Source organism: Marmota flaviventris, chromosome 1, assembly GCF_047511675.1.
Source record: "Marmota flaviventris isolate mMarFla1 chromosome 1, mMarFla1.hap1, whole genome shotgun sequence".
Taxonomy (NCBI): domain Eukaryota; kingdom Metazoa; phylum Chordata; class Mammalia; order Rodentia; family Sciuridae; genus Marmota; species Marmota flaviventris.
Window position 1 is genome coordinate 113,009,681 of NC_092498.1, and position 21,914 is coordinate 113,031,594.

Here is a 21,914-nt window from a genome sequence, read left to right on the forward strand (position 1 = left end):
TATTCTTTACATCTTTAGTCTTGTGGAAGAATATGATTTCCTCTTTTACTCTGCATTATCACTTCACTTTCTGTTGTTTTAAAGCATTCCTGAGGAATTCTAGTGTTCAGAAACTGAAGACATACACTAGTATTTTAAATAATCTTGTCTTATAAGATACTTGCACAGCTTTAGAGTCAGCCTACCTGCCTCAAAACTCAATTCAGGCACTTATTAGTTTTGCAAAGTTGCTAAGTCACTTTTTCTTTTTCATGATTCCAATGGCAACAGTATCTCATAATGTTGCAAGGAATAAGTGAGCCGATATCCACATATTTTAGCTATTGCTACTAATGCCCTGTTGTGGATCAGTAACTAGCTAAACTATACACTTTCTAGGTATCCTTTTTGAGCTCTCAAAACAAATATAATCATCCCCCTTAACAGCCTAATTGTAGAATCAATAATTAAAAAGCCTTTTAAAAAGTGTTTATTGCAGAAGAATCAACTTCTAACTTCACATGAGAACTACAGCTAAAATATACATAGAAATGCATATAAAAACTATGTAAATACTATAATACATATGCTTAATAAAACCTATTCTAAATAAACAAAGATTACTTTGTTAATCAAAATCAAACTCCAAATAAATATCATTATGCTTTAACTTTAGTTTAAATCTAGTATTTACTAAATTATGTACCAATCACTGGGCTATGTACTTTACACACAGTATCTCATTTAATCCTCATAGGGTTGTTGAGGTAGGTGCTACTTATCCCCATATCACAGTAGAGGCTTCAGCTTTCCAAAGAATCAAGTAACGTGACCAAGGTCATAAAGTTAGTATGTTTCTAGATTCTTATATATCAAAAAAAAAACAACTCCCCAAGATGTGAAAATATTACCTGCATGCCCTACTTTCCCTCTAAACCAATGATAGGATCTTTTCAAATTCTCCAAATATTATAATCTATAACAAAATTTTAAAACTTAGACACGAAGGAAAAGAGATTATTGTTATCAGTTTTACATTAAAATGTAAATGTGACAAGGGAAAATACCAGAATTTATACATATAAGAGGAAAAACGGGTTCTGAAATATTCAGACAAGGTACCACCTTCAAGTACTTTAATACAAATACTAAACATACTAAAAATTCTGATGGCATATCTGAGGTACTATGTGAAATATTTTGCCAACTCTGAGGAATATCTAACATTTAAATTAAACTATTAAAAAACATAAAGAGGGACTGAGGTTGGGGCTCAGTAGCAGAGCACTTGCCTAGCTCGTGTGAGGCACTGGGTTTGATCTTTAGCATGACATACTAAAATAAGCAAATAAAATAAAGGTATGTTGTCCACCTACAACTACCAAAAAAAAAATTAAAACAAAAACAATAAAGAAGTAGCTATGATTATATAAGAGAATGTCTTTATTCTTAATAAATATATGTTCAAATAATTACAGAAAAAGGACACAGTGCCTCCAACTTATTCAGGAGACAAAAATGGAGAGAAATGCATAGGAAACAAAATGCAAGCAACTGGTGAAAAGCACTGGGAGGTCCTTGTATTATTTCTGTAACTTATACTAAATTTTAAATTGGACTCTAGCAAAAACTTTTTTTTAACCTGAAACAAATATGACAGAAGGTAAATATTTGTTAAATTAAGTTATAGATAGGTACATGAACATTCATTACATCACATTATCTTTTTCATTATTTTCCTTATGATAAAGAAAATCCAAATGATAAAAAACTTTATACTCTAGTTCCAGTAAAATATACTCTGACCATGAGGAATGTTACTTAGGATGATGCTATTCATCATATGAATTATAATTTGCCTTCCTCTGATTGTAATTTTACTAATAGGTTAGGTAAGCCCCTATTTACAACCGAAAAAAAGAAATATCCTGAAAAAGACTTTACTATAAACTGAAAACCGAAAACCAAAGGTTTTATCATGATAGAAGACAACAGTATGTTCTGACTAAGAAAGAGTGAGAGGAAATCTAAGAATCATTCTGTATCCTAATATGGATATAATTACATGCCTCTAAACATATGTAAAATGATACACAAAAGGTTTTACTTTAAGAATACTAAACTTTGTGGATATTACATCACATTATTGTGCATAAGTACTTAAAAACATAGAACTTCTTGGTTCAAATCCCAAAATCTACAATTCAATAAACTGAAATAGATTATATGAGCACTCAGATTTATAACCAGTCCTTGTAATTCTCGTCAACCTATCTCTGAGTTTTTGGGGGTTTGTTTCATTTTGGTTTTAGAATCATCATTTCAGACTTTTGAGTAGGAGGCATACAGTAAGATCAAGGTACTTGCAAGGAAGAATGAAGAATTGGCTGTCAAGAGTTCTGACCTAATAACATGAAATCTTGATAAATCTGTAAAATTAACTGTCTTACAAAAGATCTAGAAGTGTCCACCAACAGTTGAATGGATAGAGAAAATGCAATGTGTATATATACAATAGAATTGTATTTTAACCTTAAAAAAAAAAAATACTCAGCCAGGCACAGTGGCTCATACCTATAATCCATGTGACTCAGGAGGATTGCAAATTTGAGGCCAGCCTTAGCAATTTAGCAAGGTTCTAAGCAACTCAGTGAGACACTATCTCAAAATAAAAAATAAAAAGGGCTGTGGATGTAGCTCAGTGATAAAGCACCCGTGGGTTTAATCCGTGGTACAATTTTTTAGAAAAGAAAGAGAGTGAGAGAAGGAGGAGACGAGAAGAGTAGAGGAGAAAAGGCTAGGATTACAGGGGTGGGCCACCATCCCCAGCTGCCACATGATCTTAATCCTGAAATTTTAAAAAGTTATCACAGAAGGAACAAGTAGAATGGTGTTTACTAAAAGTTTAGGTGATTAGGAAAGAGAGGCAGATGGAAGATGTTGGTCAAAGGCTATAAAATTCTAGTTAGTTAAAAAAAAAAAAATCTAGTTAGATAGGAGTTTTGGGGTTTTTTTTTTGTTTGTTTGTTTGTTTGTTTGGTTTGGTTTGGTTTTTTAATGTCCTGAATGGGCAAATATATAGAAACTGAAAGTAGGTAAGTAGTTGCTTGGGGCCAGGAAAGGGAAGAGTACCTGGAAGGAAACACAGTCACTACTAATGGTTACAGAGTTTCATTTTTGGACAATAAAAATCCTAAAGTTGTGGTGATATCTTTCCAATGCAGCAAACAAACTAGAAACCACTGGCTTTTACATTTTGAATTGGTGATATATTAATATATTATTTGTGAATTACATCTCAATAAATATATTTTCAAGGGAGGGTGCTAGGAATCAAGTTGGACATACTCCTCCTCTCCTTCACTGCCTCAGTCACATTCTGGGAAAAAAATAAAAATAAAGGTCCCTTAGTGCCCTTGGGGAAGACTATAGGAATAGAGCATTATGTTTTAAAAACATAGCTTTGGCCAAAACTTACTACAACATCACTTTGAATGTTGTCCTTTGTTCAAATATACAATATATACAGGGAAAATATAAGCCTAAAAATGTATTTAATGGTTAAATAACCATGAAACTAACTTTTTCAAGGCAAGTATGGAAATGGATAGAGGTAGATTATTTCTGCTATCTTCCTTCCCCTGTCCTATATCTCATTTCAGAGATTCACTGTTAATCTTGTTATGTCAGTATTTCTACTGCAGAATTTAACACAAAAATTTCATCTAATAGTGAAGTAAGATTACCAAGCCACCATTCAGAAACAACTCTTAACTAAGAAAATTCAAGATTTAAACCAATAATTCTTAAAGTTAATAATTTTTAGTTTATGTTCTTAATAACAAACAATATAATCACAAACCCAGAAGTTGTTATAAAAGATCTGGAAATAAATATTTCTATTAAATTCTGTAAGAAGGGGAAAAAAAAACTAACCCATGGCAACAAGGAGATCACATCAGTAATTCACTGGAGCAGGAGGGAGAAATGATAGCCAATGGGCACCTGGAACCTGTTAGCAGTGATGGGAATATTCTGTATCTTGACTGGGCAATGATTTTACAAGTGTATACATCTCTCAAAAAAAGTTAGGTGAATGTTGTTATATACAAATTTACATTAATAAAGTTCACTTGAAAAAGTAAAAATATGCAGATACAAATCAAGCTTCAAAATATTATCAGGAAATTAAATATTAAGAAACAAATTCGGGCCTGGGGTTGTGGCTCAGTAGTACAGCGCTTGCCTAGCACGCATGATGCAGTGGGTTCAATCCTCAGCACCACATAAAAATAAAAAGAAATAAAATAAAGGTATTGTGTCCATCTACAACTAATTTTATGTGTGTGTGTGTGTGTGTGTGTATATATATATATATAATATTTTTTTAAAGAAAGAAACAAATTCAATGAATTTAAATTAAAAGGCAATCTGTATGGAACCCAGTGTTTCTCCCAGAGTCATTTGGCCCTCAACTATTTGCCCAACTATAGTAGAAGCATTTCAGTCAAAATATAAACCTTTCCTTTAAGCATTAGAATACTTTTAAAATGATGTCTGGGAAAATACCAAATGCACACTTTTCTAACCCATCCACAAGAAAATAATCTGAAGTATATCCATTAAAAATTTTCATCTGTTCCATGACAAAGGAAAAATACTCGAAAAAGTCAAAAGAATACTGGGGAATGATACTGGCCATATATAATGTGCATGTATAAATATGTAACAACAAATGCCCTCATTATAATTATAATGCACCAATGACAGGATTTCATCCTTTCTTATAACCAAATAAAATTCTATTATGTACTTATATATCATATTTTCTTTATCTAGTCATCAGTTGATGGACACTTAGGCAGATTCCATTTCTTAGCTATTATGAATAATGCTGCAAGGAATGTGAGATTGCTATACACTTTCATTCCTTTTGGATAGGTTAACCCATAGTGGGACTGCTGGATCTTGTAGTAGTTCAATTAATTTTCTGAGGAATCCCTATACTGTTTTCCATAATGGCTGTGGTTCCAGGCTCAGAAAGACAAATACTGCATCATTTCATTTATATATGGAATCTAGAAAAAGTGATCTCAAAGTTGAGAGTAGAAAAAGAATAGCAGTTACTAGAGGCAGGGGAGAGAAAAGGAGAGATGAAGAAAGGCTGGTCAGTAGGCACTACAATACAGTAAGACAACAGAAATAAATCCTGGTGTTGTACTGCTCAGTAGGGTGGCTACAGAAAACAATATTATACTGTGCACTTCAAAAATTCTAGAAGACTTAAAAAAATGCTAGGAGAAAGGATTTGAAACATTTTTGCCACAAAGAAATGTCAAATATTTAAGCACATAGATAAACTTACCCTAACTGAACAAAACACAGCATATATATATAAACATCACATGGTAACTCATAAATATATGTGCAATTTTACTTGACAACTTAAAAAAATAGTTTCTAAAACCACTAAATATAGTTGGGCATGGTGGCACACACTTATTGTCCCAGGTACTCATGAGGGCAAGGCATCAGGATAGCAGGAGTTCAAGGTCAAGGCCAGCCTGAGCAACACAGCAAAACCCCCAACTAAAAAATGGGACTACGCCTGGGAATGTAGCTCAATGGTAGAGCAAGCACTTGCCCAGCATACAATTTCCAGTACCAACCAAAAAAAAAAATTTTTTTTTAAATATTCTTAGCCAAGCATAGTAGTAGTACAGATCTGTAATCCCAGATACTCAGGAGATTAAGGCAAAAGGATCCTGAGTTCAAGGCCAGCCTGGCAACAAGTAGAGACCACCATATTAAAAAAAAAAAAAAAAGAAGAAGAAGAAGAAAAAGAAAAGATACACATTTATTAAGCATTCAAAAAAAATAAAAACAAAGTTGAATAACACACTTTCCAGTTTCAAAACTTATTACAAAAGACAGCAATCAAGACAATGTGGTGCTAATATAAGAATAGACGTGGATCAAGGGAATAGAAGTCCAGAAATAAACCCTTACATATATGGTCAAATGACTTTTTACAGGAATGCTAAGATAGCTCAATAAGAATCGTCCCGTTTTGTTTTTTTTTCAACAAGTGATGAATAACATAAAATTAAAAACCATTATATAAGGGGCTGGGGATGTGGCTCAAGGGGTAGCCCGCTCGCCTGGCATGTGCGGGGCGCTGGGTTTGATCCTCAGCACCACATAAAAGTAAAATAAAGATTTTGTGTCCACCGAAAACTAAAAAATATTTAAAAAATTTTTTTAAATTACAGAAGAGCAATATATGAACAAAAACTTTTTAACTTTTATAAGAAAACACAAGTAAATTTTTTATTTTTTTAATTTATATATGACAGCGGAATGCATTACAATTCTTATTACACATATAGAGCACAATTTTTCATATCTCTGGTTGTACACAAAGTATATTCACACCAATTCTTGCCTTCATACATGTACTTTGGATAATAATGATCATCACATTCCATCATCATTTATAACCCCATGCCCCCTCCCTTACCCTCCAACCCCTCTGCCCTATCTAGAGTTTGTCTATTCCTCCCATGCTCCCTCTCCCTACCCCACTATAAATCAGCCTCATTATATCAGAGAAAACATTTGGCATTTGGTTTTTTGGAACTAACTAACTTCACTTAGCATTATCTTCTCTAACTCCATCTATTTACCTGCAAATGCCATGATTTTATTCTCTTTTATTGCTGAATAATATTCCATTGTGTATTTTATATACGCCACATTTTTTTATCCATTCATCTATTGAAGGGCATCTAGGTTGGCTCCACAGTTTAGTATTGTGAACTGTGCCGCTATAAACACTGATGTGGCTATGTCCCTGTAGTATGCTGTAGAAAACAGGAGTAAATATTTATGACCTTGGATTCAGCAATGGTTTCTAAGATATAAAACCAAAAGGGCAAGAATACAGAAAAAATAGATAAATGGATTTCATTAAAATTGTTTTTGTGCTCCAAAGGTCATAATCAAGACAAAGGAAAAGTCCACCCAAGGGTAAAGTCCACCCAAGGGTAAAGTTTTTGGGTTTTTGTTTTGGGGGATTTTTTTGTTTGTTTTGTTTTGGGGTACTGGGGACTGAACCCAGGAGTGTTTAACCACTGAGCTACATCCCCAGCACCACACCACCACTCCTTTTTTTTGAAACAGGGCCTTGATAAGTTGCTGAGACTTTGAATTTGTGATCCTTCTGCCTCAACCTCCAGGCTTGGACCACAGTGTCTGGCAAGCATTTTTGTCTATAATAAATAACTCCTAAGACTCAACAATAATGTTTCAAAGTTTCCAATTAAAATATAAGCTAATGATCTATACAGACATTTTTCCAAAGAAGATATACAAATGGCCATAATCATTAAGGAATTATAACTCAAAACCACAAATGGGATATTTCAAAACCACTAGGATGGCTAGAGTCAAAAAAGACAAACAGGGCTGGAGATACAGTTCACTGATAGAGGGGTCAACCCCAGTATTACCAAAAAAAAAGTTTTGATTTAAAAAATGTAGTCAAGGATACAGAGAAATTAGAACCCTAATATATTGCTGATAAGACTCTGAAATGGTATAACTCCATTGTAGAAAAAAGTCTGGTAGCTCTTCAAAAAAATTAAATGTATAATTACCATATGACCCAGTAATTTCAACCCTAGATATATACCCAAAATAACCAACAATGTGTGTTCACACAAAAACGTGTACATAAGGGTTCATAAAAACAATACTCATAATAGTAAAAGAGTAGAAATAGCCAATAAATGAATAAACAATGTGGTATATTGATAAAATGGAATATTATTAATCAGACCTTAAAAGCAATGAAGTACTGACAAAACACTTCCACATGGATGAATCTTACAACATTATTCTAAGTGAAAGGACAGACAGAAAAGGTCGCATACTGTATAATTTCATTTACATGAACTATCCTAAACAGATAAATCCATAGAAACAAAAGCTCAATTTGTGGCTACCAATGATAGAGAGGTAGTAAACTGGAGTAACTAGCATGGAACATTTGGGGAGTTCTAAAATCAGTAATGATAACTGCACAGCTCTGAACATACTAAAAAAATTATATTTTCTTAAATAAAAACAAAAAAGTAGTATTTTTACATTCTTAACTCTTTTTTCCTTTTCTTAAAAAACAGAATTTACCCCTTTGAAGTGTGTTTGCAATTATCAAGGCTCACAACACCTTGAACCTCCATATTTAAACAAAACAGGAGACACAAAGTTACATCAGCTTCCAAAAACATCAACAAACTAAAGAGGAACTGGGGATGTAGCTGTAGTACAGCATGCACAAGACTCTGGGCTTGATTCCTAGCATGACTAAAAAAAAAGGAAAAGGGACAAATGTTAAGCCTATTCCTAAGAAAACCAAATCAATGATAAACATCGTATGATAACCAAATAAAATCTAGCAATTCTATTCATGATACAAAACTATAAAAGGGGGAGCTGGGGATACACACACACACACACACACACACACACGAAATTAAGAAAACAATTCCATGTACAATAGAATCAAAAAGAATAAACATTTAGGTATAAACTTACTGAAGAAGCAAAAAACTAATTCATTTATAACTATGAAATGCTGCCCAAAATTGAATATACAAATAAATGGAAAGATAACCATATGAAGATGTCAATACTACCCAAAGTGAAATACAATCCCTATCAAAATTTCAATCATGGGCTGGGTTGTAATAGAGTGCTCAGTGATAGAGTGCTTGCCTAGCAAGTGTGAGGCACTGGGTTCAACTGTCAGCATCACATATAATAAAAATGAAGGTTCATCCACAAATAAAAAAAAGTATATATTTTTAAAATTTTTTCAATCATTTCATTTTTTTGCAGAAATAGATAATTTCATCCTAAAATTTATATAGAATTTTCAAGGACCCTATATAGCCAAAACAACCATGAAGATCAAGAACAATGTTAGAGAATTCATGTTTCTTGATTTCAAAATATACTAAAGCTACAGTCAGTCAGTCAAGTAGTATTGAGGTAAACAGAGTCCTTGCTCATGTTAGGCAGCTGTTCTAGGTTCCCTCCCCAGCACCACAAAAAAGTAAAATAAAACCAAACCAAAAAACAGTGTGAAAGGTAGTGTAGACATATAAACAAATGGAATAAAGTATAAAGTCCAGAAATAAACACTTATACAGTAGTCCCCCTTGCCCAGTTCACTTTCTGTGGTTTCAGTTACCTGAGGTCAACCACAGTATGAAAATATTAAATATTAATATTAAAATTCCAGAAACAATTCACAAGTTTTAAATTGCATACTATTCTGAATATTATAATGAAATGTCATTCTGAAAAAAAGAAATATCATTCTGTCCCAGGACATGAATCATCCCTTTGTCCAGCACATGCACTATTTATCCTTCAGTTAATTAAGAGCTATGTCAACCATCAAATCAACTATTGCAGTATCACAGTACTTGTGTTCAAGTAACTCTTATTCATAGATGAACACTCACAAAGACTGTCATTCACCTCACTTCATCTCATCACAGGTACTGCATCATCTCACACCATGACAGGAAAGATTAGTACAGTATAGGAAGAAAACCACACTTCAGTATATTGTTATTAACTGTTCTATTTTATTATTATCAGTAATCCCTTACTGTAGCTGTTTTATAAATTATCATACAATTTTGCACAAAATAGGTAAAAACAATGTAAATACAGGGTTTTGTACTATCCACAGTTCCAGGCATCCACAGGTCTTGGAACATCCTATCCATGGATAAAAGTGACTACTAGGGCTGGGGATGTGGCTCAAGCGGTAGCGCACTCGCCTGGCATGCATGCGGCCCGGGTTCGGTCCTCAGCACCACATACAAACGAAGATATTGTGTCCGCCGATAACTAAAAAATAAATATTAAAAAATTCTCTCTCAAAAAAAAAAAGTGACTACTATATGATCAAACTATTTTTAACAAAGATACCAAGACTATTTGGTATTAAACAATCTTTTCAATAGTCCAGGAAAATTGCATGTGCCTAAACACAAGAATAAAGTTGAACACTTCCCTTACACCAAATACATAAAATAAATCAAAATGATCAAAGACATAAGCATAAGAGCTAAAAATTTTAAAACTCTTATAAAGAAACAGAGGAGGGGCTAAAGTTGTGGCTCAGTGGTAAAGCGCTTGTCTTGCATGCATGAGGCCCTGGGTTGGATTCTCAGCACCACATAAATAAATAAAAGGTATTTGTGGTCATCTAAAAATTTAAAAAAAGAAAGAAATGGGGAAAGCTTCATGACACTGCATTCAGTAATGATTTCTTGAGTATGACAACCAAAGACAAAATACTGTAATAAAAGTAAAATACTGTAACAAGAGTTATATGAATGTGGTTTCTTCTCTTCTTGTTCTTATCCTTCCTGTCATGATATGAGCTGATACAATGTCTGTGTCACGAGATGAAGAGAGGTAAATGATAGGTTTTTGTGATGTAATGTTAGGCTATAGGTAAAGGTTACTGGAACATAAGCACTGTGATACTGCAACAGTTGATTTGCTGGTTGACATGACTATTAAGTGACTAAAGGACAAAGAAAAATAAACTATTACTATCTCACAATGAAAACCTTTAGTGTCTCAAAGAGCACTATCACAGAATACAAAGGCAACTCCACAGGAGAAAATATGTATCTGATAAAGGATTAATATCCAGAATATAGTTTAAAATAACTCATCAACAACAAATACAACTCAAAAGTGGACAAAGTACTTTGTTATGGACTTTGTGCCCCCTCAAATTTCAAATGTTGAAGCCCTAATCCCTAATGTGACAATATATTTAGAGGTAAAATCTTTAGTTACAATAAAGATCATCCAGTTGAGTCCTGATTCAACAGGATTATTAAGTTTATCAAAGATGCCAGAAAGCTTGCTCTCCAAGAAGAAAGCCTGACCAAAAACTGAATATTGTCAGAACATTAATCTAGAACTTTTCAGCCTCCAGAACTAAGAGAGAATAAAGTTGTTGTTTAAGCCACCCAGCCTGCAGTATTTTGTTTTGGTAGCCTGGAAAACTAGCATAGATTTAAACAGGCATTTTTCAAAGATATACAAAATGCCAATATGTGCCAGAAAAGATGTTCAACACCACCAGTCATCAGAGTCACGCAAATCAAAACCACAATGGGATACTACTTCCCATCCATTAGGATTGCTACTTTTTAAAAAAAATTAAGGATTTTTAAAAATGTTGGCTAGGATATTAAAAAAAACTGCACACTGCTGGTAGAAATGTAAACTACAGTCACTATGGAAATGACAAGGATATTTCTCAAAAAATTAAACACAGAATAACCATATGATTCAGCAATTCCACTTCTGGGTATATACCCAAAAGAAATAAAATCAGGAACTTGAATAGATATTTGTAACTGGATGTTCATAACACCATTATTCCCAATGGCTAAATGGTTTCAAGTATCCATCAATGGATGAATAAAGAAACAAAATGTGGTACATATATATAATAGGTACTATTCAGTCTTTAAAAGAAAGGTAATTCTGATCCATGTCACAATATAGATAAATCTTGAAAACTTTAGGCTAAGTGAAATAAGCCAGTCACAAAACAACAGATACTCTAGGTTTCCACTTATACTGAGATACTTACAGTAGTGAAGTAGTGAAAATGTGAATGGTGGTTGCCAGAGATGAGTGGCAGGGGAGAAAAGGCAATTAGAGTTTAATGAGTCCAGAGTTTTAGTTGAAAAGGATGAAAAAGTTCTGAAAATGGATGGTGGCGAGAGTTGTACAACAATTGAATGTACTTACAGAACTATACACTTGAAAAAACATAAGTGAATTAAGAATTTTGGGAAATAAATGAGCAATCCATTAAAAAAATAATAAAATGCTAAGCATTCTCAAAAGAAACTCCCCAAGTGACAAACTGAATATTCATTAAGATATTATAACATTTTTAAAAAAGATATTATAAATTATTACAGGCTACCCAAGCACCTCAAAAAAATAAATAAAAGAGACACCAGAAATTACTAAATTTCTGGGGCTGGGATTGTGGCTCAGCAGTAGAGCACTCACCCAGCATGCACAAGTCGCTGGGTTCAATCCTCAGCACCACATAAAAATAAATAAAGGTATGGTGTGCAACTAAAATATTAAAAAAAAAAAAAAAAAGAATTCCTAAATTTCTAAGGTTTGTGTGTGCAAGCATGCATGTGTGCTAAGGATTAAATCTAGGGCCTTACGCATCCTTATGCATCCTAAGCATGCCCTCTACCTCTAGGCTATATCCCAAACCAACCCTCTAAGCTTTAAAAAAAAAAAAAACTTTAAAATAAACAAAACTGATGGACTGATGATGCAGCTCAGTGGAAGAGTGCTTGCTCAGCATAAACCAAGACCCAGACTCAATCCTCAGCACTGCAAGAAAAAAAGGCAGCAAAACCTTAAAAAATTAAGCAGCCATTCAGATATGTTCAAAGAAGACTTTTTTTGTGTGGGGAGGGTACTGAGGATTGAACTTAGGGGCACTCAATCACTGAGCCACATCCCCAGCCCTTCTGGCCTCAAAGAAGACTATTAAAAGGCAAAGGAAAATTAGAAGGAAAAGCAAAATCCTAAAGCTTACCGTTGTATTTTGTTAGTATCAATCTTTAGGCCAAATGTGAGTTAAACCTATGCTTTACATGATGTTTGAGCAATTTCTACTCTACAGACAATTATTTATATATAGTTTTAAAAAAAAAGCTGAGTCATTGGTGCATGCCTATAGTACTGTCAAATTTGGGAAGCTAAGACAGGAAGATCACAAGATGTCAGAGGCCATCTCAAAATAAATAATAAAAAGGGTTTGGGATGTAGCTCAGTAGTAGAGCATCCCTGGTCTCAACCTTCAGTACTGCAAAAGAAAAAAAAATTTTTTTTAAAGCTTTGTAGTGTGTGGTGGCCTGTAACCCCAGGAGCGTGGGAGGCAGAAGGATGGCAAGTTCAAAGTCAGCTTCAGCAACTTAACAAGACCCTAAGCAACTTAGTAAGACCCCATCTCAAAATAAAAAATTAAAGGCTGGGGATGTGACTCCGTGGTAGAGATTCTCTTCTTCCCCATTCAAAAAGTTTAAATATTTTTTACAAGTTTCTATATCAACCATATCATTTTTGTTATGTACATGCCCCAACAAATATAATACAACATTCAAATATTCTAAATACCAGTAATCTTTCAGGTACCAAAACTGAATACACAAATTTAGCAAGATACTGTTTATTAAAATTCCATATCCAGCTGGGTGCAGAGGCACATTTATAATCCAAGCAGCTTGGGAGGCTGAGGCTGGAGGATCACAAGTTCAAAGCCAGCCTTAGCAACTTAGTGAGGCTCTAAGCAACTCAGCAAGACCCCTTCTCTAAATAAAACATTAAAAAGGGCTGGAGATGTTAAGCTCCCCTGGGTTCAATCCCCAGAACCGCCCCAAAAAAACAAAATCCACATCCATCTAGACTTCAACTTAAGCACCTTGTGTTCCTAGAGTCTTTAATCTCAGCCATGAATTTTCTGTTAGGCTTATTTTTTTATATAGTGTGCAAAATGTTCTCTCTAGCCATACATGGTTTAACTAGCAGAAATGATTCACTTTAATTAGCACAATATGCAATGACCTAATAATTTTTTTAGCTAATAATAAAAAAACTAATGTGTTCATAACTTATCTGATTAATTTTTATTTTTATTTTTTGGGGGGTGTGCTGGGAATTGAACCCAAGGGTGCTTTACCACTGAACTACATCCCCAGTCCTTTTTTTTATTTTTTATATATTTTTAGTTGTAGATGAACACAATAACTTTATTTTACTTTTATGTGCTTCACATGCAAGGCAAGCGCTCCCCCACTGACCCTACAACCCCAGCTACAACCTCAGCTCCCTTTTTATTTTTTTAAATGATTTTTTGTAGTTGTAGATGGACAGAATGCCTTTATTTTGTTATGTGGTGCTAAAGATCAAACCCAGTGCTTCTCATGTGCTAAGCAACCACTCTGCCACTGAACCACAACCCTGGCCCAACCCCTTTTTATTTGTTGAGACAGGGTCTCACTGAGCTTCAGAGGCTGGCCTTGAACTTGTGATCCTCCTTCTGAGTCACTGGGATTATAGGCATGTGATACCACATCCAGATGATTAAATTCTTAACTTCCTTACTCTTAAAACTAAAAAATAAAAAAGTGTGGGGTATGGAGGCACATGCCAGTAATCCCAGCAACTTGGGAGGCTGAGGCAGGAGAATAGAAAGTTCAAGACATGCGTCAGGATCTCAGCAAGGCCCTACTCAAAAATTAAAAATTAAAAGGGCTAGAGATGTGGTTAAGCCCTGGGTTCAGTCCCAGGTACCAAATAATAATAATAATAATAAAAGAGTAAAATGTACATATATGGTCATCATCTAACATCCTAGTACAGTTAGATATTTCAAATACACTATAAACATAATTTTACTTGAGTTTGAGTTTAATCTAGAAAAATATTTTCTAAAGATTGAACTAAAGACTGGAAACGTGAATATAAATTAACAGTCCAAATGTCTTAATGAGCAAATATAATTATTTTAAGAAGATAACTGTATTAATCTCTTGACAAAATATTCCTTTCTCCTTTCTTGTATATAAAATTGGACAGTTTAAACCACTTCATTAGATACATCAGTGAGAAACCCATGGCAAGACAAAACATCATTTACTTTTAAGTATGTACAGTTATGGTACTAAGAATAAAAGTGCTCCATGTCAAGTGGTGGGGCCTTGAAACCTCTCCCCCAGAAAAAAAGACAGGAAACATAAAATGAGATAATTAACTTAATGAGTCAATGACTATTAGCAAAACTATGTAGTCACATATTTGTCCCAAAAACATTAAGAGCAATAATTTTAGGTTTTTACCTTATACTATGTCCCTGGAAGAAAAGAAATAAGACACCATAACTAACTACATTAAAACAGACAAATCTTTGTATTCTTATAAGCAAATAGTATTTTTGTACTTAAAAAATGCTATGCCTTATAGATTCTAATTAAAATTCCCTTTACTCTTAACATTTAACATGATATATTCCCTTTAAATTGAGTTGACTAAGATTTTGGTAAAATCCCCATGCCAAAAGAAGGTAGAAAATTATCGACTATCCAGAAAAATCTACCTACTTGATGCAAAAAAAAAAGCACCTATACTAGAATATTATTTTCCAACTCCTATTCCTTTTCCTTTATAGGCTACATTATAGTGAGAAACTACACCTTGTTCAACAATACATCCAGAGTCTACCGCATAACAGTTCCTAGTCAATAAGTGACACAGATAAATATTTATTGTACTAACAAGCCTAAGCTAAGTCTTGCAAAGGAAAAAGGTAATGGTATCAAAGAGAAGATGTTTCAAGGCAAGAGAAATACTTCAAAGAATTCCTACCTGCTAATTAAATAAGATTTTAAATTTCAAAATTAATTTGAATTCATGGAAGCTATGGAAATCAGATGATCAATGTAGAGATGCCTGGTTAACACCATGGACTTATTTTTCAGTACAAGAAAAATGTTATCCAGGCATGCATTAGGAGATTGGTATAAGAAGAACTATCCAGGGGCTGGTGATGTGGCTCAAGCGGTAGTGTGCTCACCTGGCATGCGCGCAGCGCTGGGTTCGATCCTCAGCACCACGTACAAATAAAGATGTTGTGTCCGCCAAAAACTAAAAAATAAATATTAAAAAAAATTCTCTCTCTCTCTCTCTTTAAAAAAAAAAGAAGAAGAAGAAGAAGAACTATCTATCTCTGAAGTACCAAGAGACAAGTACCGATAATGCTCTCCAGCTTCAGGTTTTTCTGATGCCAGAATAACACCAGCAGTTACTAATCTTTTCTAAATTAAACACTTTAATTCCTTGCACTAACAGTATAAGACATTTGATAATTTCAGAGGGAAAACCATTTTACAGTTTCAAAATACATAAGCAACTTCCCTTTACTAAGTGATCCTTCGACAACTATTCATAACCCATTTAATAGCAAATACTATTTATTCATAAGATCTTCCAGCTACCCAAAGATCTTACTTACCCTCACATATTGTGAATATGTATATTTGCCTATAAATGACTTTTTACCAAGACATTTAAAAAAAAGTATTAAGTAAAAGCACAATACTTTTATAACAATATTAAGTTGCCTAGAAATAATGATGACGATAAAATGAGGGGAAGTTATTTGTCCTCATTTGTCAATATTTAAATGCCAAATGTGGCACAAAGATTTGTTACAATGAAATAAAATAACTGGTAAAACAAGCATGATTTATTAGGCAGATGAAAACCACATGTTATGATTATGAATTCTCAGAGGTATGTATTGCAACGCATGTGAATCCCAGTGTAATTTTTAAAATCTTACCTGAAGGGTCTTTTCTTAGATGATGAGTAGAGACTGGGTTAATTCTGCTAAGAAAACAAAACTGAAGCCTATAAACCTAAACAATGCTCCAACTAGGAGATACCTCTAGCAACACTTTTTCTTTAAGTAATTTAATGCCTCCTTTATATAAAAATTAGCCATTTTCAATCATTTTTTCTCCTCCAATATTAAAGCAGATTTTTAAGAGCCTAGTGCTCTTAAATTATTTCCATATTTTAGTGAATATCAGGTGGTTAGAGCCAATATAAAATCTTATTAAATGTGCTAGAATATTATTAAACAAGAACACAATAAGATATAATCTCATTACTCAATTTTGGATTAAAGTTCAAACTACTCTAGGTATAGGGGCCAGTGAGACAGTTCTGGTTATTGACTGTAGGCATTAAAATGCAACTGGTAAAATAGTACATTCAGAGTACTATTTACAATACTATTAGGAAGGCTAACATTTCTTATTTTACATAAAATCTAGTAGTGAGCAATTAGAACATGAATATCGGCTATACCAGGACAAGTGCTGTTAGAAGGCTACCTACAAAAATACAACCTGTAAGATTAAAGTAGTCTGACCATGATGGAGTAACTTGAGACTAGACCTCCCCATACTATAAGCAACTAAAAAATTGGCAAAATATATGGAATAACCATTCTTAAATACTGAATAATAGAAAAGAACTGTGATTCCCGAGAGAAAACAAATTACCTTAGCCTTAAGAATGTTCAAGCTTTGTGCTCTGAGGCACTTTCCAGACTCCAGCCAGAAAGGGGAAATCTGGGAATCCAAGCAGAGCAGAAACCCAGTCAGAAACTCTAATGAGTTTTGGAAGGCTGTAATTTGTGGGACACCCTTTTATCTTTAATACTTAAACTAGCTGCACATGTGATGGGTGAGATTCCATGGATAAAGAAACAATCATTAGGTAACAAGCAACTACTTGAGAACTTTAAACTTAATTATCAAAGTCAACACAGACATTTTGGTTCTGACCAAAGATATTTTATTTAGCTCAGGGCATTCAGCTAAGACCTTAAAAACTGGGCTAAACTAGCCCTATGGCAAAGGTCTCTCTCCAGGCCTACTCTAACAAAGTTTTAATAAAAATAAGCCTTGAAGAATTCAGATAAATGCATCTTTTCCTCTTTAAGAGGCAACTGTTTAAAACAAATAATAATAACAATGAATCATGGTTGTTAATGGTTTAGATATTAGATGATCCCCAAAAGCTCACCTGTGAGACACTGCAAGAAGGTTTAGAGGTGAAATGATTGGGTAATGAGATCCTTAATCTAGTCAGTGCATTAATCTCCTGATAGGGATTAACTGGGTGGTAACTGTAGGTAGGGTGTGGCTGGAGGAGGTAGGTCTCTGAGGGTGTGCCTCTGGGATTTATATATTTTGTCTGTGGTGAGGGGAGCTCTCTCTGTTTCCTGGTACCATGTCCCCAGCTGCTTTCCTTTGCCACACACTTCCTCCGTGATGTTCTGCCTCACCTCAGGCCGTAAGGAATAGAGTCAGCCACCTTTGGACTGAGACCTCTGTAACCGTAAGTCCCAAAATAAACTTTCCTTCTTAAAATTGTTTCTGTCAGGCCTTTTGGTCACAGAAGTGAAAAAGCTGACTAAAATATACCGGTTTGTAATATATCTAAAAATAAAATGCAAAACAATAGGAAAATGGACAAGAGGTGGGAAAACAGAGATACACTACCATAGAGTTCTTATTTAATACATGAAGTAGTATAGTTGTACTTAAAGTAGGTTGTGCCTTTGTAAATGCTATAGTAGTCATGGAAAAAATAAAAGAGGGCTGGGGATATAGTTTAATGCTAAACATGGACTCTACCACGGGGTTAATTAAAAATTACAATTAAATATAGCTAATACAGTAGAGGTGATAAAATGAAATATTCCAAAATACTTAATCAAGTCCATGAGAGAAAAACAAAATATATGAGATAAATAGAAAGCAAATAGCAAGCCAGGTACAGTAGCACACATCTACAGTCCCAACAACTAGGGAGACTGAGGCAAGAGGTTCACAAGTTTGAGGCCAGCCTAGACAACTTAGTGAGATCCTTTCCAAAAGGGCTTGGGAGATATGGAGATGGGGCTCAGTTCAATGTTTAAGCTTTACTGGGTTTCAATCACCAGTACAAAAAAAAAAAAAATACCTCCATCATTACTTCACTCATTATACAAACTTTAATTCAAAGTGTTTCACAGACCTAAATGTAAAACCGAAAGTTATAAAAAGTTAAAAAAAAAAAAAATAGCCAGGTGTGGTGGTGCATTCCTGTAATCCCAGCAGCTAGGGAGGCTGAGGCAGGAGGATCACAAGTTCAAAGCCAACCTCAGCAAAGGCGAGGTACAAAGCTACTCAGATCCTGTCTCTAAATAAAATACCTAATAGGGCTGGGGATGTTGCTCAGTGATTGAGTACTCCTTAGTTCAATCCCCAGTTTAAAAAAAAAAAAAATTCTGGAAGAAAAATAAAGAAAACATTAGTGACCTTAGAAACAAATCCTTAAATAAGATACAAAGAGCATTATCTATTGTGGGGGGGGAGGAGGGGGGTGTAAAAAACAGCCACTTGGACTACATAGAAATTAAATTGTTTTGTTCTCTGAAGACAATATTAAGAAAAAAGAAAACCACAAACTATGAGAACACATTTGCAAAACATGTGATTTCCAAGACTGGTAATCAAGAACTTACATGGAGCCAGGCACCATGATGTACACCTGTAATCACAGGAGCTCAGGAGGCTGAAGCAGGAGGCTCAAGTTCAAAGCCAGCCTCAGCAACTTAGGCCCTAAGCAACTTTAGAGGCCCTGTCCCTAAAATATAAAAAAGGGATAGGAATATGGCTCATTAAGTGCCCCTGGGTTCAATCCCAGGTAACAACAATAAGAAAAAAAAAAAACCTGCAATTTAAAAATAAACCAAAAAAACCTATTCTTTTTTAATATATCAATAAGCACATGAAAAGATGATCATCATTAGTCTTTGGAAATTACAAATTAAAACCATGATGTTATATCACTATAGGCCCACCAGTAACTAAAATTAATAAAGGCTAATAATACCAAGTGTTGACAGGATGCAGAGTATAAGAAATTCCTCAGAAGTTACTAGAGAATGCAAAATAGGTGGTTTATTTTGAAGTTAAAGTTACAGAGGTACACTTATCATGCAACCCTGCAATTTCTAGTCCTAGATATTCAACTAAGAAAATGAAAACCCATGTCCCTCCCAAGAACTGTATGCAAATGTTCATAGGAACTTTATCCAAAACTAGAAACTGCCCAAATATCCATCAACTAGTAAACAGATATAGAAATGTGAAACATCCATGTAATAAACTCCTACTTAGCAATTAAATAAAACAAAGCACTACTACTTTCAATAACATGGAGGAATCTCAAAGTATTAAAAGAGGACACACACAAAATAGAACATCCTATATGATTCCAATATGACATCCACGAAAAGTAAAATTTGTACAAATCATACCTCTCTAAAGTTGAAATTTTGTTTAAGATTTAGCAACAAAGAAGTCCAAACATACATGCATGCTCAGGTAAGACAAGATTTTCTCTGTATCTTACTTATAGGACCTATAAGAAGTTAATGACTTGTCAAAATTATACCTTTAGTAACCAGAGTCATATTTTGGGATACAGACCACTTTACTATAAACATAATCTTGGAATGTATGCTTTAGAAATGACCACAAAGGTGTGTATAACTAAAACCTTTTCAACAGAGCACCAGGAACCATATTTAACCCATAGCAACGCATTAAAGTTTCAATTTCCATAGGGACAAACAGTAAAAACTGGATAGTGTAGCATAGACATATCAAATACCTGGCTTACACATTCTGTTGTCAAGGGTCAAGTTTGTTTTGGGACTGAAATAGTTAAAATTAAAAATTCATATTCACCACAACTCCTACTCATTAACCACATTCATCAAAGACTTCCAAAACAGTCCTGAAAGTTTTGAGCAGTATAGTCCCCTTATCTGTGATTTTTGCTTTCCAAGATTTCATTACTCAGTCAACCACAGTCTGACATTTGGGTGCAATGAGGAATTAAGATATTTTAAAAGAGAAAACATTCACATAGTTTTACTACAGAATATTAATGGTCTTTTTTATCATTAGACTTGGTTGTTAATCTCCAATTGTGCCTAACTTATAAACTTTATGATAGATAGGAAAAGCATAGTTATATATAGAAGGATTTGGTACTACATGTGGTTTCAGCAATCTACTGGGGATCTTGGAAGATGTATACACTGTGAATAAGGGGGAATTACTGTATTCATTTTCAGTTCCCACCTCATGTGTTACCCTCAAGCAAATAGAGTCAAGTAATAGAAGAAGCAGATTTTCTAAGTCAATATGTCGTCAGCTTATTAAAAAGCAATACAAGAAAGCTGATCATAATACCTAACTACATCAACATGAACCAGCCTCAGCAACTTAGGCCCTAAGCAACTTTAGAGACCCTGTCCCTAAAATATAACAAAAAAAAAAGGGATAGAAATATGGCTCATTAAGTGCCCCTGGGTTCAATCCCAGGTAACAACAACAACAACAACAAAATGTCAATCTAAAGAAAACAAAAATTTTTCTTCACTTCTGTCACCAACTCCTCTCGCAGAAGCCTAGCATTTAACCCAGAAGGAGACAATATGACATCCAAGAAAAGTAAAATTTGTACAAATCATACCTCTCTAAAATTGACAATCAATTACTAATGGTTTCCCAATGTCTACCAAACTTAGCTCTCTTCTGTCATGCTTTTCACCCAGGTTTTCTTACCTCCTTTCTGCCCCTCCTATAGCTACCATAGCTACTTTATTTAAAAATAATAAGCCACACATGGCAGTGCACACCTGTAATCCCAGCAACTTGGCAGGCTAAAGCAAGAGAATCACAAATTCAAGGCCAGTCTCAGCAAAAGATCCCATCTCAAAATTAAATAAGGACTAAGGGATGTAGATCAGAAGTAAGGCACCCTGGGTTCAATCCCCAGGCATAAAAAAGATATTTATACCTAATCAATGAAATTATGAATATCCTGACTTTATCTCTTCCCTTCTCTTTAAAGGAACTTCCTACTCTGTGTAAGTATATAGAGAAAGGAATACTGGTACATTATATATTCCTTATAAATAATTTTTCTTCTAAGCAAGGGTCATTAATAAATGAGATGCTTTATTATTTCCATTTCACTGATTCTGACTATTAATTCATATATAAGCTGAGTTTACCTTAGTATGTTACCCTGAGATTAAAATCCAGATTATCTTTAAATACTTTGGAAGCCCAGTATAAGAATTCAGATTAATATAGGATGTACTAGAAGTTTCAAATTAAAGTGAAAGAAACCCAAGTCAAACTCAAACAAAATCA

At 34.1% G+C, this 21,914-nt stretch overlaps 1 protein-coding gene across 5 annotated transcripts in view; it reads right to left on the reverse strand.

The window, feature by feature from the left end:
- Mtmr3 (myotubularin related protein 3) overlaps positions 1–21,914 on the reverse strand; it is a 127,294-nt gene that overhangs the window by 86,563 nt on the left and 18,817 nt on the right. The gene's annotated exons all lie outside the window — the stretch shown is intronic.